We start from the raw sequence: 7,892 nt of genomic DNA on the forward strand, positions 1-7,892 counted from the left end.
AGCCCAGGGATGAGAAGATAAAAGAGTTGTAGCCGCTGATGTCTCATCGCTTACTGCCTATTGTCCCCATGCCAACCACCTGCTACTGCTGTTGCTGAAATTGCCCTGCTGTCACTCAGATGATGACTGGGGCCATTTTTGCAGCTTCTTTGCCATTAAGGTGAGAGCTGGCATCCTCCTAAGGCCACTAAACCTTCTGAATTGGAGCCTGATGTTCACAGCTATCAAGTCCGACATTCACAAGGTGAGAAATCAAAGGCTTTGCTCTTTCTTGAACAACCTGCCATTCTCTATATACCACGCAATGGATAAAATGTATCACTTTTTTTTAATGCAGCTGCAAGTGTAATATTTCAAGCTGACCTTAAGCAAATGAGACACTTGCGATGGTTTCCTTTCTATCTAAAGGAACAAGTGTTGCCACAAAGGTAGGTATGCAGAAAAGCTTCCCTAAAAACATGCTTCAGGGTGAATATCTCTTTAAAATGCAGACATGTTTATTGCCCTTCTGTTAAATAGATTTTGAGCTATGGATTACAAAGAGGCAGAATTTTATGTTGGCAAATACTTGGAGTATGTGGAAACCCTGGTTCACTATGTGTCAGGGAATGGTCAGAACAGGAAGACTGGGAAGTGTGCACTCAGTCTGATCAGCTTCTCTCCAAAGAAGAGGAGGAAGGGGAAGAATTGCCTAGTTACGAGATAGTGGAGGAGGAAAGTGAGGTGAGAGTGAGCCAGCAGAGACCTCCCTGGAGAGTATGGGGGATCCTCCATCTCCATGGGCCCATCGGTCCCTCCACATTCTAGAAAAGAGAAGGCATAGGGGTGGGACTCCTGGGAGTTCCCGTTGGTGCTCAAGATGTTGATGGGGACAGAAAAGGAGAGGCTCAGAGCAGCCAACATCTCTCTTTGTGTGGAGACATGGATTCTTGTCTTACAACCAGATGACTGAATAAAAAGGACTATACAGTGGTACCTCAGGTTAAGTACTTAATTCGTTCCAGCGGTCCTTTCTTAACCTGAAACTGTTCTTAACCTGAAGCACCACTTTAGCTAATGGGGCCTCCTGCTGCCGCTGCGCCACCGGAGTACGATTTCTGTTCTCATCCTGAAGCAAAGTTCTTAACCTGAAGCACTATTTCTGGGTTAGAGGAGTCTTTAACCTGAAGCGTATGTAACCTGAAGTGTATGTAACCTGAGTACCACTGTAAAATATGAAGTTCTTGCCTTTGATGCTACCAGAGGAGGAGAGGACTCTCCATGCCTGTCACTATGCATCATTTCCACTAAGAACATAAGAAAAGCCCTGTTAAATCAGTCTAAAGGCCTACCCAGCATCCTGTTTTGGCATGCTTCTGAATGCTAGTTGCTAGTTGCCACAAGCAGGGAAAGTGTTATTGCATAGATCATGCTAGAGGGTCGACTCCAGGTTTCTCGTGGCCCTTGGTCATGAGGTATCAGTGAACCCCTTGTCCCCTCCCTTCTTCAAATTTATCACTTTTTATTGCCCAAACAACCGCAAACTACTTGCAAGTAACCAAAAAACCAAAAACCACCCCACACAGACCCATTAAAATATAGATACATTAAAAACACCCCACCCACAATGCCTTATGATATTTATTTTTGTTTTGTGAATAGCCCAGAAAGATTAGGCTATTGGGCTGTATAGAAATACATTAAATAAAAAATATAAACAATAAATTAAGTTAGGAATGCAGACAATGACCTTGTTCCAGACAACCAGCACACACTAGCTTCAGTGTTTTATTCTATGTTTTATTACATTTTAACTTGTTTAACTAGAACTAGGCATACTTAAGAACTAGTAGCCCCAAATGGAGAAAGCATGTCCCAATTGCAATGAAAAGACACAGCCAGCCGGTGTAATGGATCCTGGATGTGTCTTGTGAAACAGACATGGCTGGAGATGCAGAGTACATATCTGCTTGGCGCTTACATAACTGCCTGCAGGTCTCTGCTGGTATCCCTTGCTGATATTGGGTGAATGATGTAAATCATATTTACAAGATGCATTTTGTTAAAGGGATGTTTCCCATTTTACAGTCTGTAAAGATGCAAAGCCTCATAAATATAGATATCTGGTGAATTTGGAAATCTGTGCCTGGGCAAAACATAGGAGATCTATAAGGGAGAAATTAAAAGAGTTTTGATAAGAGTAACAACATTTTCAGGAGAGCTTTGAACAGCCCCAGTGTCTATCAGCATCTAACTATGGATATCTGTTGGTTTGCCACTGGCGCTGCTTGCTGATATAGAAAATGGCAACATTCAGAAGCAATTGGGCGAATATTTCAATCTCCCAAGACATTCTGCTAGTCACACAAAAGTTGTCATTCTTCCATCTTAAGTTCAGTTCTCCATGTCTTCACATTTCCACATCAGCTTGTGATTTATTTATTTTGAGAGTTCTCGTGAAAATTAATCAATAATCTTAGTGTGGATTGCTTTTAATAAACACATTTTTGTACACACATTTTTTGCAATGTAATTTCCCTTAATTTTTGTTATGTTATTTTCACGAATATATACATTTTTATGCACACTTCATGCATTTTTGCACACGTTACTTTAATGGAGAACTGCACTGAAAAATTCAGAGAGGTGTGAATTTTGAAGGACAGCAGCATTTTGGTCTATGTATTGTTTGGGAAAGTGCAAGTTAGGTTGCTTTGTCTTTAAATACTAACTAAATCAAACCCCACCCCCATCCTAAAGTAAGAGGGGGAGGATCAGTATGCCTCATCTTTCCTTTCAGGAAATGATATCACAAGACATTTATAAACTTCCCTAACCAATCAGCACGCTCAATTGTTGAGGATCTAGCAGGGGTTTGTTTGTTTCCACCCAGTGGCGTAGCGTGGGTTGTCAGCACCCGGGGCAAGGCAAGTAATTTGCGCCCCCTAACCCGTGGATTTGCGCCCCCTAACCCTAACCCTCAGATGTTGCGCCCGGTGCGGCCGGCCCCCCCTGCACCCCCCACGCTACGCCACTGTTTCCACCAATCTCTTTAATTTTGGCATGTTCATTTGGATGATTTCCATAGTACTCCTTCCCTCAGCAATGGCCTCAGAATTTTTGAGAATAACATTTGAAGGGTTATCATCAAAGCCTGAGATTCAACAAATCTTCCATGCAAAATGTATTATTATAATATTACAAATATGGATTCACTATAGATTTTTTGTAACATTTGTCTCGCCCTGAGACAGTGCTGCAGGCATCAGAACTCCAATACACACAGAGCACACTCTACTTACAATATGTTGTCCATTTAATTCAGTGCAAAATGCAGCTCTTTAGGTTAGGTTCTACTATACGCATCCCAGCTGTCAATATGTGGATTTTGTTCTCTCTCTGTGTGTGTATTTGTGCTTATTAGTTTTCACCTTGTTAACTTGGTTTATCCTCCAGCGCACCACATTTTTCTTAATCTTCCTAATCAATAAGTTTCTTAATCTACTGCATAGATTTGACGAATTTTGGCAGGCCAAACTTGATGCTGCAATCAAAGGATTGCTCTCAAGGACTGTACAAAGTTACTTGGGAATAGGTTCTAGGCATCTTTGTAGAACATAACTTCCAAATATGCATAAGATGGTTAAGAGTTTTGCATTTGTATCTCACACTTTCCTCCAAGAAGCTAAGGACCAATGCTTTCCCCCACCACCAGGACGAATAACAGCTTGTATGTGTGTGGATTTTAATCAGGACCTCCCCATGCATAGTGGTCCCAGTAAAAATGCCTCCCATATCTACTAATAACTTCTTCTTTTATTTTATTTTATAAAAAAACACAACCTCTAATGTGATTCCAAGTGACAATGTTTAGCACCATGTCTAATTTGGCTATCAGAATGGTATTTTTGTTTCATAACATCACTATGAGTAGGTTCAGCTGTGAGACAGTGTCTTTGCCCAAGGCCACTCAGTCAGATTGATAGCTGATCAACTTATCTCTTTTCCAAAAAAACAAAACAAAACCACACACAAATCCAGCTGTTCTTCACAATGCCAGTAGCTAAAATCCCCATTCCTCACAACAATAAAACCATGAAAGCTTGCAGAACTCAGGAGGAAGCAGATCTTCTGTGCCAGATGTGAAGTTTTGGCATCTCTTTGGAACACATGGAATCCACACAGCTTTGTGTTTCTGCACACCTGGCAGACAGGTAAATCAATGAGGGCCATGGCAGGCTTGAACCAATTACCTGCCTCTTTGCCATTCCTTCTCAATAGGAGAATGCCTGGGAAAAGATCTGAGCTGCTCCGAGGGTTCTGCTCCTTCAATAGAGGTAATCCAACTGAGTGTTCCAGACCAGCTTCGGGGTGATTGCTACCGAATGGCATCCTCCCACTGTGTTTTCACTGCTCTCAAATGTTAGTTGTGTTTTGAAATCACTTGGTCTCAGCAGGCAGCCTGATCAGGAGAGTGGATGGCATCCCACTGCTTCACAGCCTCCATTGCTTTTAGTGCTGCAGAAGGAACTGTGATGAATTGGGCGAGGGACAGAAGGGTAAGGACAAAAGGACAGGCTGGGGAGAGGGAAACTTTTATGATCGGCCTCCCTGAATAGGAATAATTGAAAATGAAGTCTTTAAAAAATGGGTCTTTAGCAGGAAGGATCTTTAAAGACACTTTTCACAGTGATGGACAGGTGTCATTGTCACCCCGCTTCCAGGCACTCCAGAAATCCTGGCTCAATTAAGAATGGACTTAGGAAAAACCCAATCCTCTACACAAGAAAAATAATACATTTCCTCCCTGTGTCCATTCATAAATGTGGCCCTGTAATACTTATTATGTTACCAGGACAATGATGGGACCTGGGAGCTTCCCATCTGCACCTTCTCCTAGAACTTACTTATGCAGAAGCAGAAACAGGAACAGGAACAGATGCTCTCAACAGTATCCCAGCAACCAGAGGGAACTGGAGCTCCTGACCTCCCTACTAGGGTATTTGAAATTTCCCATGGTTTCTGATGCCTAGGACACTGTAGCAGATATTCCAATATCCCCCATTAATGCCCCACCATCGCTCTAGATCCAGCACTGAGGGCCTTCTGGCGGTTCCCTCATTGCGAGAAGTGAGGATACAGGGAACCAGACAGAGGGCCTTCTAAATAGTGGCACCCGCCCTGTGGAAGGCCCTCCCATCAGATGTCAAGGAAATAAGCAGCTATCCTATTTTTAAAAGACATCTGAAGGCAGCTCTGTTTAGGGAAGTTTTCAATATTTAATGCTGTATTGTTTTTAACACTCGATTGGGCATTCCACAGGGCGTTCCACTGAGAAGACCCTCTGCCAGGTTCCCTGTAACCTCACTTCTCACAGTGAGGGAACTGCCAGAAGGCCCTCAGAGCTGGACCTCAGTGTCCAGGCTGAACGATGGGGTGGAGATGCTCCTTCAGGTATACATGTTAGCTTTCACAATCAACAACCAAAAAACGTGAAAATGGAATGTAGGATGCACTGGTGTTCAGGAGGGAATTCCCCAGCAACTCAAATAGCTTTTTAATGCTTTGTACTTTTTATTATTATCTAGCAAATAAACCTGTTAAAGGGCAACTTGGTGTATCTTTAATTCCCTACCTGAATCCTTTTGCAAGACAGGTGAGTGCTGGGGGGTTGAGGATCATTGTACAAGTCTTGATGTCAGCATCAATGATCTCAGTTCCTTTCCATTTTTAAAAAATAGAACTCGGGTCATATCCAAGTAAATCCAAGGGAAGCTGGAGACATTTCATCCAGTGCAAAGTACAAAAATTAGGGCAGGATCTCTATGTTATGTTTTGTGGTGTTATGGGTACCATTTCTTTTTTTGGCCATTTTTACTTCATATTTGCAGAGCTGCGTCCGCTGCAAATCTGCTTCGACCACAACAAAGCTCTGCATTCAGCATTTGCTTCTGGCTTGTTCAGAACCACTTTAGCCACTCAGACAAAAAATAGCATAGCAATTATAACACTTGGAAGTCACTTCTTCTTTCCGATAGACTAGGAGAGCTTTTGGCCAAAGCCATTTAACCAACTGTGGAGGCTATATTTATTTATGGCTCTCCTGCTGTGTGACCAAGGTATAGAAATAAACACTGTATTGGCAAACACTGTAGGCATTAGATATATGAGATTTTCAGATAAAGTTCCTCTGTGATGTCTGTTGAAAACATTTTAAATGTCCTTTAAATTACTATTTGGTCGTTCTTCTTCTTAAGTACATAATCCATAAATAAAATTAAGAATATGCTGACCTTCTGTTCCATTGAATGGTGCTGTTTCCTACAGACATGGTACATTTAAAAAACAACAACACACACACAACCTAATAATGTGAGAATGATAGGTCTGTTTCAAACAGCAGCTTATAAACCAGCCAGCATATATTCAGAGGTCTCCATGTGACTACAGCAGTCCAAACTACCTGTAGTTGTCTACTCAGACAACAGCTGGTACAATAACCTGGAGGCTTCTGGGCACTGGATGGCTGTGTGATGGATCAACCATTGGGACGTCATCCTTGAGACCCTTGACCAATCAGGGCAGAGAGGAGAAATGGCCAATCAAGTGAGAGTGAGGTTCATAAAGGTAGAATTTGACAGTTTAACTGCCAGATAGGGCCTCACTAGGGAAGTAGCTAGGGGTGCTTAGGGGTTTGTCAGACAGGATTATTCATTTACAGGGCAACACAGTCAGATGGGTGGGAAATGAATTAATAAATGAATGAATAAGACGCCCCATTTTCATTGGAGAAAATTTGGAGGGTATGCATTTATGTCTTACTCCAGGCAGTATCATGCATTGAGCCATCACTGCCTGGGAGGACCCTGTCTCAGCCTTGGAACTGTGTCCACTACTCTCTTGTACAAGCTTTCCAGTTTTGCTCCATAAAATTGAATGGGATCTCTTGAGAACCAGGCCCTATCCTATTTTCATAGACTAACCCTAGCATTGCTAATTGATATAGTCTAAATATTGGAAGGGATGCAGGTGGCGCTGTGAGTTAAACCACAGAGCCTAGGACTTGCCAATCAGAAGGTCGGTGATTCAAATCCCCGTGATGGGGTGAGTTCTCATTGCTCGGTCCCTGCTCCTGCCAACCTAGCAGTTTGAAAGCATGTCAAAGTGCAAGTAGATAAATAGGTACTGCTCTGGTGGGAAGGTAAACGGTGTTTCCATGTGCTGCTCTGGTTCGCCAGAAGCGGCTTAGTCATGCTGGCCCCATGACCCGGAAGCTGTACGCCGGCTCCCTCGGCCAATAAAGCGAGATGAGCGTCGCAACCCCAGAGTCGGCCACGACTAGACCTAATGGTCAGGGGTCCCTTTACCTTTACCTTTAAATATTGGAGAGGGAGGGTTCTTATTGATCACCGCACCTGGGGTGATCCATCACTCAAGACTATTTGCATGAGTAAAATTTAATTTGTTTATTATGACTTTGTTTATACTTCCCATCAACAGACATGGATGCCAGATGTGTCTCCCTGAGGAGAATCCAACACATCCAAAGAAAGAAGTAATTGGGATAAAGGGCCATTCCCAGTGCCGGATTTACATATAAGCTAAAAAAGCTATAGATTAGGGCCCCACTTTCTTGGGCCCCCCAAAAAAAATTAAAGGAAAAAAACACCTGAATGTACATTTCCAAAATATAAGATAAAAAACAAATAAAATAAATCCTACATACAGCAACAGTGTTTTGTGTTGTTCAGGCTCCTATGATGTAAGTAATGGGCCCCGCCTGCTAGCCTACTCCCTAAAATATCACAGGTTTGCTCATTTCTATATATAGCCTACATTCTGCATGTGCAAATGGCTTTAGATACCTATTAGATCCATAAATTACCATATAGCATATATTCAACACAAAAACA

The 7,892-nt window shown here is 42.4% G+C and overlaps 1 long non-coding RNA gene across 1 annotated transcript; it reads right to left on the minus strand.

Annotated features, from left to right (window-relative positions):
- Window positions 1-3,777: 3,777 nt before the first annotated feature.
- LOC307225385 lies at window positions 3,778-6,548 on the minus strand. Its single transcript, XR_013842959.1, has 2 exons — window positions 6,443-6,548; window positions 3,778-4,590 (listed from the first exon to the last, which is right to left on the minus strand). It is a non-coding gene; the product is annotated as an uncharacterized lncRNA (long non-coding RNA).
- Window positions 6,549-7,892: the final 1,344 nt, after the last annotated feature.

This window comes from Podarcis cretensis (assembly GCF_951804945.1).
Source record: "Podarcis cretensis genome assembly, chromosome: 10".
NCBI classification, from domain to species: Eukaryota; Metazoa; Chordata; class Lepidosauria; order Squamata; family Lacertidae; genus Podarcis; species Podarcis cretensis.